We start from the raw sequence: 15,745 nt of genomic DNA, 5'->3' as shown, positions 1-15,745 counted from the left end.
TCCGCCCCGCCCCGCTCTCCGCCCCGCCCCACTCTCCGCCCCGCCCTCCGCCGGCACTAGCCAATCCCCGACGGGCCCGTCTTCCAGCCCCGAAGCGGTCACCTCCTGACCTCTAGTGGCGAACCTGGGGAACTGCGCCCCGGCCCGCCCGCCCGCCCGCCGAACCCAGGCCGTGCATGCCCTGCCCGTTCTTCGCAAACCGAGTGAACCTCCCGATGCATGGACTCTGGCTGTCGTCGACGCAGACTCTCGTGCACTGCTTAACACCGTTTTGCTACAATGTGACGGCTGCAGACACTGCCCTCAAACTGCAGCCCCACACACAAGTTTTGTACTTTGGTCTGACCTACCCGAAGGTGTCCTTTTGGAGTCTTATTTGTTAATATTTATAATGACATATAATCCAAAGTAAATGGAAACATCATATTGCGATCTCATTGCCTTGGCGAGACGCTCACCTTGTAATAGATTTGAAGGGGGTGGGGGCGGTGGCTCACGCCTGTAAGTCTTAGCACTTTTGGAGGTCGAGGTGGGAGGATTGCTTGAGGCCAGGAGTTTGAGAGCAGCCTGGTCAACATGGAGACACCCTGTCTCCACGCACACACACACACACACACACACACACAAAATGACAATTAGCCTGGCGTAGTGGCACACACCTGTAGCTCCAGCTATTCGGAAGGATGAGGTAGGAGGAGGAAGATTGCTTGAGCCTGGGAAGTGGGGATTGCAGTGAGCCAAGATCATGCCACTGCACTCCAGCCTGGGCAACAGAGGGAGACCCTGTGGGGGGGTGGGGGGGGGAAGGATTTGTAAGGGATGGAGGGGAGGGGGAAAGACGGAGGAAAAGGCAACTGAAACCTACTCCGGATATAGTCTTGTTACTCTTCACCAGGCACCCATTTGAGGTAGGACCTCAAGTTACAGATGGGGAAACTGCGGACCAGAGAGGTTAAAATACTTGTACCGAATCACACGGCTGGTCGATGGCAGAAGCAGGATTCAAACTGAGGCCACCCAAGACTTTTTGCACCAGAACCTGTTGGCCGTGCTGTTGTCCACTCATCCACCAAACAACTGTGGAGTATTGACTCAAACGCCAGCCCCTGTCTGGGTCTCCAAGGGAGTTAAATGTTGGAAGGTACTTTAAGACACGTATTGTGTAGGTTTTGAGGGGGAGAAAACCTTCCTAACACAGTTTATTGAATAGTTTATTGTACATCATTCTTTAGGTCAGATAGAAACTTCTCAAGAGATACAAGCCTTTGCTTTCTAACATCGACTAACGAAGAAAATGTATATCACTGAATGTGCAAACCTCTCAATCTCTTTCCTCTATGTCTCCCCTCAGGGTCAGCGTCAGGGTTAGGGTCTAGGATCAGGATTAGGGGTTAGGGGTTAGGGGTTAGGGTTCACGCTTGGGGTCGCACTAGGTCCAGGTCTGGGTCTGGGTCAGCGTTTCTCATTTAGTGAGGGTTTGGAGTTTGGTTTTGGCTGGGTTAGGGCGGGTTAGGACTCGGGTCATAGTTTTCGGTTGGTGCGGTGGGCATCCCTGCTGTAATTTCCTTTCTGGTTGTCACCGTGACCGTAACCCTAATTCTGGTTCCACTGCTCTCGCCTGTTCAGTTGTCAGGGCTCTTTTCAGGGCTGGCTCCATTCATTGCGCGCTCCTCCTACTTATCTCGCCTGTCCAATCGGCAGAGCTCTCCACCTTCTTGTTCCGCCCTCTTCTCCCTAACATCCAATAGCAGCCTTCTCCGCAGTCCTTGCTCCTACCACTCCTGACTCTTGCCCAATCAGCAGGCTCTACCAATGCTCACTCCGCCCACTTCTCTCTCTTGTCCAATTGGCAGGGTCTCCTCAGTGCTCGCCCCACCCACTTCACGCCTGTCCAATTGCAGGATCTCAGTGCCAGCTCCGCCTGCTTCTCGCTCCTATACACCCAGCAGGCTCTACCCGGTGCCCACCCTGCCCACTTCTCTTTCTTATATAATGACAGCATCTCCTAGTGCTCACTCCGCCCACTTCTCTCCCCCAGCCAATCCGCGAGCTCTGCCAGTGCGTTGCGTTCCTGTCCTCGGAGGAGGGAGCCCGGGGTCTCTCCGGGAAACGGAAACGCAGGCTGGGGGGTGCGGCTCGTTTCCTTGCGACGCGGGCAGAAGCGCTCTGCCGCCGCGCGGTGGTTTTGTGGGGCAAAGGCCGCGCGGTTCCGCAGGCCCTGACGCTGCAGGGACTCGGGGGACCCCGGGCGCTTTGTCTGGGTGGAGCGGGGCCCGCCCGGCGGGACGTGTGTGCGGCTGCGCAAATGGCCCCAACGGCGCCGCGCGGGCCCGGGAGGGGGCAGTCTGGGGAGGCAGCGGCTGCGGGTCCCGCCCACGCGGAGCGCTCTCTGCCTCTCCGAGCTCTTGCTCCGGACTCGTTCCTTCATCTAGGGCGCCGTGCACCGAGTGCCGTCCCTGCTGTCCGCACAGAGGCTCGGCTGGGCTCCCGCTCCCTCTCTCGGTGGAATGAGCTGTCACAGCCGCCTCCGCGCGCACCTGTGCCCAAGGAGTGGCAGCTGGGCTGGCTTCATGCCCCGGGAAAGGGATGTTTGGCATCACCAGCGGTTGGCAGACCGGTTGCGCACCTGCTTAGCTGTCAGGCTTATCTGAAGGACAAGTCCTCCTGCCTCCAAACAGCAAAACCTCCAGCGCGGCTGGAAACGGAGCTGTGGCTGCCCATTTGCATTTCGAGGTCACTGTGTGGCAGGGCCAGGAGCTGAGCTGGAGACGACGGCATCGTGTGGCCAGAGGAGGGTTCAGTGAGTATATTTGAGAGGTGAACCAAGCACTAGGTTTTGGGGTGTCTTGGTTGATAGTAATGGATTGTTGGTTCAGACCAAAGACATGCCAAGAAAGAGAGAATACTGGGATGGCCCCGTGGCAACAGCCTTTTCCAGCCAGCAGGGCTGCTCTTGGCTGCTGGGAAGGAGACTGGGACCCGGAGCCTCACTAAGCCTCCCCTCCCATCTCATCACTTGCAGAGGGACGTGAGGAAAAGGGGCCTCCACAATCGCCAGAGACAATCCAAGGACCGTGGGAGCTGCTGGCCTCAGCCCCGGACTTTCCTGGAGCTGAGACAGTTTCAAAGCCACTGGCTGCCAGGTACTGTCATCCCGTGGCCATGGGACCATCTCACGTGATCAGTTCCTCTCTCTCCTCAGATGAGACTGGAGCGTGGAGTGGGTGCGGGGGTGCTAGGACCCCGACATGGGGACAAGGTCAGACCCCAGGGAGGGGGAAGTCACCAGCAAGGAGCCCACATCGGGGACCGGGGTCGGGGGGGGGCTTCCTGTGACCCCACACTGCTCCTGCAGCCTGACTCATCACCCGAGTTCATGTCTGCTTTGGAGAATGAGGGGACAGACTTAGAAGGAAACACATGCAGGCCCGACACCTAAAGACAAAGCCAGCTGTCCCTGTGGTTTATTTCTAGTATTTTGTCTGATTGCTTTTCACTGAGTCGGTGATAGCCAAAGTCTCTAGTTCTTAGTCCGTACCAGTGCTGTTTGGACACTCTCCCTGCGCTCCGTGCTCTTCCTATGATGAAGTGAAAACTCGACGTAAGGACAGGAAAAGTGTAGCCTGGCCAGCTGTGGGGCAGAGTTCATGTAGGGTCAGCCCATGGCATGTCTGGCCATCACGCCTTGCTCACTTCTGCTCCTCCTTTTCCTTGTACTGTTATGACATCAGCGTCTCTCCTGACACCACCTGTGCCTGCTGAAATTCAGGCCTGACACTGCCCAGGTGTGTGACCCTAGGCAGGTTCACAAACCTCTCACCTGTAAAATGGGGATGGTGCTAGGACCTGCCATGGGGTGGTTGCAAAGCTTAAGTGGGGGTGGTTAAGAAAAGCCTGGGAACACCAAGGAGCATCATTGAGACACAGTGAGTATTTGTGGAATATTAATTCTTAATTCTTTAATAATTCCCTAATGAATTATTTACTTAATTGCTTTAGGATCAGTCATCATTTATTCACTCAACTGTTAGGCTCTTAACATTTTCAGTTAGGTTAGGGATAGCATAGGGTGAGGATTGTTAGGGTTAGGGTGGGGATTAAAATTCTTTATGAGATTTGGGTGGGGAAACAGTCAAATCATATCAGTTCAATATTTTATATTAAGAGTTATAGAGGGCCTGGCGCGGTGGCTCAAGCCTGTAATCCCAGCACTTTGGGAGGCCGAGACGGGCGGATCACGAGGTCAGGAGATCGAGACCATCCTGGCTAACCCGGTGAAACTCCGTCTCTACTAAAAGGTACAAAAAACCAGCCGGGCGAGGTGGCGGGCGCCTGTAGTCCCAGCTACTCGGGAGGCTGAGGCAGGAGAATGGCGTGAACCCGGGAGGCGGAGCTTGTAGTGAGCTGAGATCTGGCCACTGCAGTCCAGCCTGGGCCACAGAGCGAGACTCCGTCTCAAAAAAAAAAAAAAAAAAAGTTATAGAGATGTTGAACTCATATTCCTCATGGAGGTTAAAAACTATATGACGGTGAGAAGTTGTAGTTAGAAAATTTATTTATTCTATAAATTTATCTTAATCCCTTGTACAATAAGGACCCATATTCACTAAACTGAAATGAAATATTCCGAGAACAGTGTGGTGTGACTAAGCTATTACCATACCAGCTCATTTAACCCTTACCAACCAATAACTCTAGTGCCCACATTTTACTCATGAGGAAACTGAAAATTAGAAAGTAAAATATCTTGCCTAGGCTCCCAGCTAGCAAGTGACCTATCCCAGGCTTGAGTCCAAAATTATCTACTGACAGATCTGAAGTCTTGGACTTTCAATTACTATTCCTATTCAAGTCTATCATTTCGGATGTATTACCTGAGTGACAGGGTGAGACCCTGTCTCAAACAAAAAAGCAAACCCAAAAAGTTGGCTTGTGAAAAGGAGGAAAACTAGTTTTATGTGGTGTCATCAAGAAGTGAGAAAGGAAAATGTCTTTTTTTTTTCTTTTTTTTTTTTTGAGACAGAGTCCCGCTCTGTGGCCCAGGCTGGACTGCAGTGGCCAGATCTCAGCTCACTGCAAGCTCCGCCTCCCGGGTTCACGCCATTCTCCTGCCTCAGCCTCCCGAGTAGCTGGGACTACAGGCGCCTGCCACCTTGCCCGGCTAGTTTTTTGTATTTTTTTTAGTAGAGACGGGGTTTCACCGTGTTAGCCAGGATGGTCTCGATCTCCTGACCTCGTGATCCGCCCGTCTCGGCCTCCCAAAGTGCTGGGATTACAGGCTTGAGCCACCACGCCCGGCCAAGGAAAATGTCTTGATCATAGAGCATGATCTGATACTTTAAAAGTTGCTGAGAGGTCAAATAATGAAGGCAGATGAGGCCTTTTGAGCTTACTGGTGACCTTCATATGAGCAATTTCACTGTTGGAGTAAGGTGAAGCCATGTTGGTGTTCAATTACTCAATATTATTCAAAATCCCTTCATCCTAAAAACTCTCAATAAACTAGGTATTGATGGAACATATCTCAAAATAATAAGAGCTATTTATGACAAACCCACAGGCAATATCATACCGAATGGACAAAAGCTGGAAGCATTCCCTTTGAAAACTGGCACAAGACTCCTATTCAACATAGTATTGGAAGTTCTGGCCAGGGCAATCAGAGAAAGAAATAAAGCATATTCCTATAGGAAGAGAGGAAGTCAAATTATCTCTGTTTGCAGATGACATGATTGTATATTTAGAAAACCCCATTGTCTCAGCCTAAAAACTCCTTAAGCTGATAAGCAACTTCAGCAAAGTCTCAGGATACAAAATCAATGTGCAAAAATCACAACCATTCGTATACATCAGTAGACAAACCAAGAGCCAAGTTATGAGTGAACTCGATTCACAATTGCTACAAAGGGAATAAAATACCTAGGAATACAACTTACAAGGGATGTGAAGGACCTCTTCAAGGAGAACTACAAACCACTGTTCAAGGAAATAAGAGAGGACACAAAACAATGGAAAACCATTTCATGCTCATGGATAGAAAGAATCAATATTGTGAAAATGGCCATATTACCCAAAGCAATTTATAGATTTAATGATATTCTCATCAAGCTTCCAGTGACTTTCTTCACAGAATTAGAAAAAGCGACTTTAAATTTCATATAGAACCAAAAAAGAGCCCATGTAGGAAAGACTAACCTAGGCTAAAAGAACAAAGCTGGAGGCATCATGCTACCTGACTTCAAACTATACTACAAGGCTACAGTAACCAAAACAGCATGGTACTGATACCAAAACAGAGATATAGACAAATGAAACAGAACAGAGATCTCAGAAATAACACCATACATCGACAACCATCTGATCTTTGACAAACCTGACAAAAACAAGCAATGGGGAAAGGATTCCCTCTTTAATAAATGGTGCTGGGGAAACTGGCTAGCTATATTCAGAAAGCAGAAACTAGACCCCTTTCTCACACCTTATGCAAAAAGTAATTCAAGATGGATTAAAGACTTAAATGTAAAACCCAAAACCATAAAAACCCTAGAAGAAAACCTAGGCAATACTATTCAGGATGTAGGCATGGGCAAAGACCTCATGACTACAACACCAAAAATAATTGCAACAAAAGCCAAAATTGACAAATGTGATCTAATCAAACTAAAGAGCTTCAGCACAGCAAAATAAACTATCATCAGCGTAAACAGGCAACTTACAAAATGGGAGAAAACTTTTGCAAGCTACCCATCTGACAAAGGTCTAATATCCAGAATCTACAAGGAACTTAAATTTACAAGAAAAACAACCCCATCAAAAAGGGGGCATATCGCATCAAAAAGGAGGCAAAGGATATGAACAGACACTTCTCAAAAGAAAACATTTATGCAACCAACAGACACATGAAAAAAAGCTCGTCTCTGGTCACTAGAGAAATGCAAATCAAAACCACAATGAGATACCATCTCACACCAGTTAGAGTGGTGATTATTAAAAAGCCAGGAAACAACAGATGCTGGCGAGGCTGTGGAGAAATGGGAATGCTTCTACACTGTTGGTGGGAATATAAATTAGTTCAACCATTATGGAAGTCAGTGTAGTGTTTGACCCAGCAACCCCATTACTGGGTATATACCCAAAAGATTATAAATCATTGTACTATGAAGACACATGCACACGTATGTTTATTGCAGCACTATTTACAATTGCAAAGATTTGGAACCAAACCAAATGCCCATTAATGATAGACTGGATAAAGAAAATGTGGCACATATACACCATGGAATAATATGCAGCCATAAAAAAGAATGAGTTCATGTCCTTTGCAGGGACATGGATGAAGCTGGAAACCATCATTCTCAGCAAACTGGCACAGGAACAGAAAACCAAACACCACATCTTCTCACTCATAAGTGGGAATTGAGCAATGAGAACACATGGACACAGGGAAGGAAATATCACACACTGGGTCCTGTTGACGGGTTGGGGGCAAGGGGAAGGAGAGCATTAGGACACATAACTAATGCATGTGGGATTTAAAGTCTAGATGACAGGGTGATGGGTGCAGCAAACCACCATGGCGCGTGTATATGTATGTAACAAATCTGCACATTCTGCACATGTATCCCAGAGCTTAAAGTAAAAAAAAAAAAAAAAAAAAAAATGCCAGAAAAAATTGAATAAAGCTTTGAAAAATTCAGGAAAGAAAAGTTTTTATTTATGAGAAATTATTTTTTAAATGACTGAAAACACCCAAATCTGAGGAAATACATGAGGGTCGGTGACCTTGAAGAAGGATGCACTCAAAGAACGAACATTATAGTCAATCATTGAAACACAATGATAAAGTGAGAATTTTGAAGAGAGAAGCAACACATCAGTAAGATTAACAGCTGGTTTCTCCTCAGAAACTGTGGAGGTCAGAAGGCAGTGTGATGACATATTTAAAGTCCTCAAAGGAAAAGAAAAACAAATGGTCAGCCGTGAATTCTATATTTTGCAAAATTACCTTTCAAGAATGAAGGAGAAATTAAGAAATATCCAGATAAACAAAAGCTGAGGGAGTTCATTACCAGTAGTCCTGCTTGTCAAGCACTGCTAAAGGGGCTCCTTCAAGTTGAAATTAAAGGACATTAGACAGTAAATTGAAGCTGTAGTAAAAAAATAACAATAGTAGAGGTAACTTTATAGGTAAATATAAAAGCCAGGATTATTACATTTGGGGTTTGGCTTATAACTTCTCTCCTTTTCTAATATTACTTAAAAGGTATATGCATAAAACAATAATAATAAATCTATGTTACTGAGCATATAGTGAGTTAAGATGCAATCTGTGACAATAATAACATAAAGGGGGAGGGACAGAGATGTATAGGAGCACAGTTTTGTATGCTGCGGAAACAAAGTTGGCATTATTCAAATTAGACTTATCAGTTTCAAATGTTAATTGCAATGCCCAAGGTTACAACTTATGTAAACGAAAATATACAGCAAAAGAAAGAAGGATATCAAAATGTTACACTACAAAAAGTTAGCTTAAAAGGGAGTAATGGGGGAATTAAGTAGCATAAAGCATGTAGGACATATAAGAAAAAACAGTTAAATGACCAAAGTACATTTTTCTTTGTCAATAATCACATTAAATGCAAATGGATTAAACTCAGTAGCAGAGATTGGGAGCTCAGATTAAAGAGACTACATCCATCTATAAATATATGCTACCTGAAAAGACTCACTTTAGATATAAGGTCATAAGAAGGCTAAAAGTGTAATTATGGAAAAAGTTATTCCATGAAAATGTTAATCAAATGAGAGCTAAGGTGACTATTTATTGGCCTGCAAAATAGATTTTAAATTTTTAAAAGTTTATGATATTAAAAGGTTCTGTTTTGCAAGAAGATATAACTATAATAAAACTATACATAACTAACAACAGAGTCCCAAAATATATGCAGCAAAAATGGACAGCAGTGAAGGGAGATATAGACGGTTAAACAATCATTGTTGAAGACTTCAGTACTCTACCTTCAGTAATAAATATGACAACACAACAAAAGATCAGTAAGGAAATAGAGAACTTGGTCAGCACTATATACCAAATAGACTTCACAGACATACGCAGAACAGCAGAATAGCAGCAGAATACACATTCTTCTGAATGGCACATGGAATATTCTCCAGGATAAACCATATGTTAGGCTATAAAATAAGTCCTAATACATTTTAAAAGATTGAAATATTTCCAGATATATATTTTTTATCACAATGGAATGAAAGTAGAAATCAACAAAAGAAGAAAAGCTGCAAAAACCATAAATATGTGACAAATAATACATTCTTAAATGTGACTCAAGGAAAAATATTACAAAGTTAGAAAATAAATGGTGAAAAGCAAAAATGAATATATAACACACCATAACGTATGAGTGTTCAGGACATTTATAATCATAAATGTCTACCTCAAGAAAGAATACAGATATTAAGTCAGAAACGTAATTTTTATATTTTTATTTCTATTTTTATTTTTTTTGAGACGGAGTCTTGCTCTGTCGCCCGGGCTGGAGTGCAGTGGCCGGATCTCAGCTCACTGCAAGTTCCGCCTCCCGGGTTTAAGCCATTCTCCTGCTTCAGCCTCCCGAGTAGCTGGGACTACAGGCACCTGCCACCTCGCCCGGCTAGTTTTTTTTTTGTATTTTTTAGTAGAGAAGGGGTTTCACCGTGTTATCCAGGATGGTCTCGATCTCCTGACCTCGTGATCCGCCTGTCTCGGCCTCCCAAAGTGCTGGGATTACAGGCTTGAGCCACCGCACCTGGCCCCATATAAGGAATTCTAAATATTACAGTACACTAAACCCAAACCTAGCAGAAGAAAGGAAATAACAATTAGAGCACGTCAGGTTTTTGTATCCGTTCAAACGCTGAAAGCGTGACAACAGACAACGCGAGGCAGTGTGCACAAGGTGGTGTGCGCAAACATGCTGCTTGCTTTTTTTTTTAGACGGAGTCTCGGAGTCTCGCTCTGTCACCAAGGCTGGAGTGCAAAGGCGCAATGTCGGCTCACCGCAACCTCTGACTCCCAAGTGCAAACAATCCTCCTGCCTCAACATCCTGAACAGCTGGGACTACAGGTGCCTTCCCCCATGCCTGGTAATTTTTTGTATTTTTAGTAGAAAGGGGTTAGGGTTAGGTGTTAGCAGTTAGGGTCTGGGTTAGTGTTGAGGGTGAAGGCTAGGGTTCAGGGTTGGGGGTTAGCAGTTCGGGTCAAGGTTAAGGCTTAGGGTCAGGGTTTGTGGTCAGCGTTAGGCTTTACGGTTGGGGGTCAGGGTTTGGGGTCAGGGTGAAGGCTAGGGTTCAGGGTTGGGGGTTAGCAGTTCGGGTCAAGTTTAGGGTTTAGGGTCAGGGTTTGTGGTCAGCATTAGGCTTTAGGGTTGGGGTCAGGGTTTGGGGTCAGGGTCAGGGTCAGGGTTAGGGTTAGGGGTTAGAGTTAGGGTTAGAGGGTTAGGGTTAGGGTTTAGGTTAGGGTTAGGGTTAGGGTTACAGGGTTAGGGTTAAGGGTTAGGTTTAGGGTTAAGGGTTAGTTTTAGGGTTAGGGTTAGGGTTATGGTTAGGGTTAGGGTTGGGTTAGGGTTAGGGTTAGGGTTTAGGGTTAGAGTTAGGGTCAGGGTCAGGGTCAGGGATTAGGGTTAGGGGTTAGGGTTAGGGTTAGGGTCTGGGTTAGGGGTTAGGGGTTAGTGTCAGGGTGAGGGTGAGGGTGCGGTCAGGGTTTAGGGTTAGGGTTAGGGTTTGGGTTAGGGTTAGGGTTGGTTAGGGTTAGGGTTAGGGTTAGGGGTTAGGGTTAGAGTTAGGGGTAGGGTTAGGGTTTATGTTTAGGGTTAGGGTTTTAGGGTTAGGGTTAGTGTTAGCAGTTAGCTTTAGGGTTAGGATTAGGGTTAGGGTTTGTGTTAGGGTTTGGGTTTGGGTTAGGTTAGCGTTAGGATTAGTTTTAGGGGTGGGACAGGGCTTCGTCCCTCAGCTCACCTGAGACATATACCTATATGATTGCTTCGTCTGCGCTGTGTACAATGCAGCTTCACTGAGCCACACTAAGGTGTAAGTCACTATTCCTCTACCTCCACTCACAAGTCAATTGTGTATTCACCGAAAGGCTTATGAAAGACTCAAAACAATGCAATCCGTTGTCTCTTGTCCACCTATAACCTGGGAGGCCCCCACCTTTGTGTTTTCCTGCCTTTCCAGATGGAACTCTGTTTTCGAAAAACAAACAAACAAAATGTGGTTTTGAGACATTTGGATGTGGGAGTTCTTCTTGCAGGCCAGATGTCAGACCCTTGCCTGAGACAGCGGTGGGGCCACCAAGGTGATGGTGGCCCTCATGCTGCCCCAGTCTCACTCCTACAGGCTCACCCCCAATCTGGCCCACGATGCAATGCGACTACAGAGAAGTGGAACATACTCACTTTAGATACTGCTGATACGCGCATTCTTCCCATGAACAGCATGAACGTTGACCAACTCCAGCATAATGAGGAACAGGATCAGGCTGAGCACAGGGGACAGTAGTCTGATACTAAAAACAGATGAAAGTAAATTCAAACGTGAGGAATGTTGGTATTTTCCACCTTCATCAGGAAAAAGATGTTTCACCTCATCAACATCCTTAAGTCCCAACTTCTCAAAAATAATTTTCCTAATCCTCAGAGCCCAATGCCTGCTTCCAGCCCCCAGGCCCGTGGCTGGCGGGAGTGCCCCGTGTAGCCCTTGCTCCTGGCCCATCCTGCACGTCCGCATTCCTTGCTCATCAGTCATCATCTGAGACTCTCAGACATCTGACGGTCTACGTCAGCGCTGCCAGGGGCTCTGCACACTCACGGAGCACCTGGCAGGCCCAGTCTGTGCACAGCAGCCCCCCTGCTCCCTGCCCTCTGACATCTAGGGAGGGACTCTCACCAGAGGAAAACAAATGGCCTCAATACGAAAGCAGGCTCAATGCCAGCAGATTAAAGAAATCCCAACTAAAGTAAGATCTTATTTTTCCCATGAAACTAGTTGAGACATTTAAAAATATTCTGGTTTTGGAGAGTGGTAATAAGAGAATGACCTTGTCTTATAAACTGCTGGTAAGAGTATAAATTGAGTAGCACCCTTCTGGAGGGGAATTCAGTGATATATATTTAAAGATTTAAAAACACAGATACCACTCAACCCAAAAGTTCTAGAAATGTATCCAAAATGGTCATTTCTTAAGGATGTAGCACATTCTAAAATATACACTGTAAGTGAAGGAACCATAATGCTGTTAATCTGCTATTAAGTTAATCTGCTGTTATATTTTAAATCCAAATCCAGTTAATCTGCTGTTATACTCTAAATCCAAATATTCATTTAGGTAGATAGAACCCACATTTCCATAGGCCAAATTACAAACACTATTTAAAATAGTATGTACTATAACTTTCTATGAAAATCAGCATGGGGAGTCCTCACAGTCCTCAGATAACATCATTTCATTCAACACCGTTTCATCACAATATCAGTGAGAAAGGAAATCGATACACCGTGAGGGCCACGGTCTGTGTGGAGAAGCACGTTCTGCATGGGTTTTCTCCCATCCCCCAGTTTCCTCCCACATCCCAGAGCCGTGCACATTAGGTGAACTGGCGCATCTCCATGGTCCCAGAGTGAGTGTGGGTGTGTGACTGGCCCTGCGAAGGAACCACGTCCTGTCCAGGGTGGGTCCTGCCTTGTACCCGGAGCTGCCGGGATAGGCTCCAGCCACCCACAACTCTGAACTGGAATGAGCAGGTTGGAAAATGAGTGAATGAATGAATGAATGAATACAAATTATAAGAACTTGTAAAGTCTACCATCATCATACAAGTGCTCGACAGTGCGTGTCGGTACAAAAGTGCTCAGTGACCCACACATTTGTTCCTGTTGGTGCTGGAGCTGTGGGTGGGGGGAAGGGGGCGGGCCTGGGGAGGTCTCGCTCTGCAAACATTTACTGCCTCATTTAACCACCACAGGACTGCTGGACTGCCGTCACTCACTGCCTCGCCAAACAGTGAGTAGTTCTCACTTGTTTTTATTCATCTTTCTTAAATGTCCATAGAGCTCATATGTACCTCAATGTTTAACACTGTAAGTGTTTTGGGTCTTTCTTTAGAAGTTTGGTAATATTTTTATGACCAGAAACATGCTGTGGGAACTTAACTTTTGTTTCCACTGTGCAAGGAAAATAAATCTCAGTACCCCAAACTCACTAAGCCAAAGGGAAAAGTCAAGCTAGGAACTGCCTCAGGCAAACCTGCCTTCCATTTTATTCCTAAATAAGGTGGCTACAAGAGAAAAAAGCTACATACAGACCTCCCTCACAGTTTGTCCACAAGGAAATGCCTCGTGGGCCTCAAGATCTCTACCCGGAAAGACTTCTGCTGAATTTCATCCTGGCAATGCAGTTGCCAGCTGATCTTCCCAGGGGTGGGACAGGGCGTCATCCCCCAGCTCACCTGAGACAAATACCTATATGATTGCTTCCTCTGCCCTGTGTAAAATGCAGCTTCACTGAGCCACACTAAGGTGTAAGTCACTATTCCTCTACCCCCACTCACAAGTCAATTGTGTATTCACCGAAAGGCCTATGAAAGACTCAAAACAATGCAATCCTTTGTCTCTTGTCCACCTATAACCTGGAAAGCCCCCACCTTTGTGTTTTCCTGCCTTTCCCCAAGTACCTGGGGCACATGCTGTCAGGATCTCCTGAGGCTGTCACAGCACGTCCTTAACCCTGGGAAAGTAAACTTTCTAAAAGGATTGAGACCTGTCTCAGATACGTTGGGTTCATACTCTCAGTTGTGAACTCCAAGTATATCAACACCTGTCGATGGGTTTAGTGAGGGGCCTATTGTGTGTGTCTTCAGTGGGGACTGGAACTGCATCTGTGACAGCTTCCTGCCCCGCAGTGCCCCTCCAAAACAGGAAAGTGAGCGCACACCTACTCCATATACGCAGGTAGTTCTGCCGCTGGCAAGACCGCAACATCCTCTCCACCCACTGCCTGTGTCTCAGCTCCGAGGCAATGGTGACCTGGCCAGACACGTGGTGACACTGCTTGCCGATGCTTTGGAGCACAACCAGCACTTCCAGCACAATCCTGGGGCAGAAGAGGGTAGGAAAGGGTGTGCTGCAGAGCTCACGGAGCAGCTGGGGCCACCTGCAAACAGAGCCAGACTTGGAGCAGGCATTGTGATCCTGACCTGTACCTCACTCTCCTTCTGTACCTGCAAGGCTGCGGCTTTCTGGGAGCCAGGGCTAGCTGCGTATCACTGGTGGGTCTGCAGGGACAACCATGACATGCGGCAAGTGTTAATTAAATACACTGAATTGTGGCAAACAGAATGTGACATTCACAGCCTCATCAGCTGTGCCACGCTTGCACAGAGATTGTCAAAACTGATCTCATAATTCCTCTTGGAGCAGTAACAGTGGGATTCTAAGACTACTTTATAAAATCTAAAACATAGAAAATGTCTAAGTTTGCTATGCTAATCTGCAGAATCAATGTTTCAACAGTTGTCAGGATGTCCTGGAACTTACGTCTCAGTAGGAAGATGATCCAAGTCCTTTAAAACACAATGATTCTCAGGCACATGGTGATACAGCTCATCCGTCATTTTTGTAATTAAAGAGTGGCTGGCATTTGTTTCAGAATTATCTTCTAATCTGAAAAATAGAAAATATTTAAAGATACATGACAATTAAAATGCCCACATTAGTGCCCATGCACAATAATGGTTAATGGTTCACTGAGCAGCAACCTGACTGTGAATCTTAGTTTCCCCAAATATAAAATGTAAAAAGCCACCATCACGGGACAGTGGAGAAAGAAACGATGCCCTATGCCAAAAGCAAAGTCCAATGATGACTGATGATGAGACGATGAACCACCTGCGTATTCTTCCTGCTGAACAAGTATGTCTGCTGTTGTCTACGATTCCAGAATGCATGCCTCCATCCCCACTTCTCTCCTGAGCTTCAGACCCATCTTTCTTCCTGCCTACTCAGTAGTTCTCATGGACGCCATTGTCTACCCACAAAACCTGCCTCTCGTTCCATGTTCAGTCTCCACCAGGGCCCCAGGCCAGCTGGAAGATCGCATTCAGCATCACTTGCAGCTCCTCACAGCCACCAAGGCCCAGAAATTCCTCCTTCCCCTTTTATCTTCCAACAGCCTCGCTAAAGAAGAAATGCTGCTGAAACTAACAGTACCAGACAAGCTTGAGGTCAGCCAGGCCCCAGGATGCCACGTACCTGACTGCTTCCCAACTGAGTTCTTTGGGGAAAGGCAGCAGAGCCCAAACCCTGATACTCTCCTCACAGCTCAGCACCTGGGATGAAATGTTTTATTGACATTGTAGATTTCACGGTAACTTCCTAGAAAATCTGTTTTTAGATTATTATGGATGTTACATCACTCTCTAGAAAATACGTATCTATAAAATTATTACAAATTCTAAACATTTTAAAACCAGAGGGCGGGTGTCAGTTCTTCACTACAGATGGGGGAAGGCTGGGGAAACCACCAGGGGATTGGTAGGAAGTGAACGTCTGGGATGGCTATGACCATATTCACAGGTTCTTTCGACACCTGCCATTGAAAGGGAGGACCCCACCAAATCTGCACGAGCTCTGGTGACTGGCCTGGAACCAGCAGAACACAGCAGGTGTGAAGATGCTGCACGTTATGCAAAGC

The 15,745-nt window shown here is 46.3% G+C and overlaps 1 long non-coding RNA gene and 1 pseudogene across 1 annotated transcript; one reads left to right on the top strand and one right to left on the bottom strand.

The window, feature by feature from the left end:
* Positions 1–2,057: 2,057 nt before the first annotated feature.
* LOC107127701 (uncharacterized) overlaps positions 2,058–15,745 on the top strand; it is a 34,382-nt pseudogene continuing 20,694 nt past the window's right edge.
* On the bottom strand, positions 7,697–11,807 carry LOC135967911 (uncharacterized). Its single transcript, XR_010582213.2, has 3 exons — positions 11,472–11,807; positions 8,070–8,147; positions 7,697–7,948 (listed from the first exon to the last, which is right to left on the bottom strand). It is a non-coding gene; the product is annotated as an uncharacterized lncRNA (long non-coding RNA).

This window comes from Macaca fascicularis, chromosome 16 (genome assembly GCF_037993035.2).
Source record: "Macaca fascicularis isolate 582-1 chromosome 16, T2T-MFA8v1.1".
NCBI lineage: Eukaryota > Metazoa > Chordata > Mammalia > Primates > Cercopithecidae > Macaca > Macaca fascicularis.
Note: the sequence above shows the minus strand (reverse complement) of the source record. Positions and strands in the feature narration are given on the sequence as shown.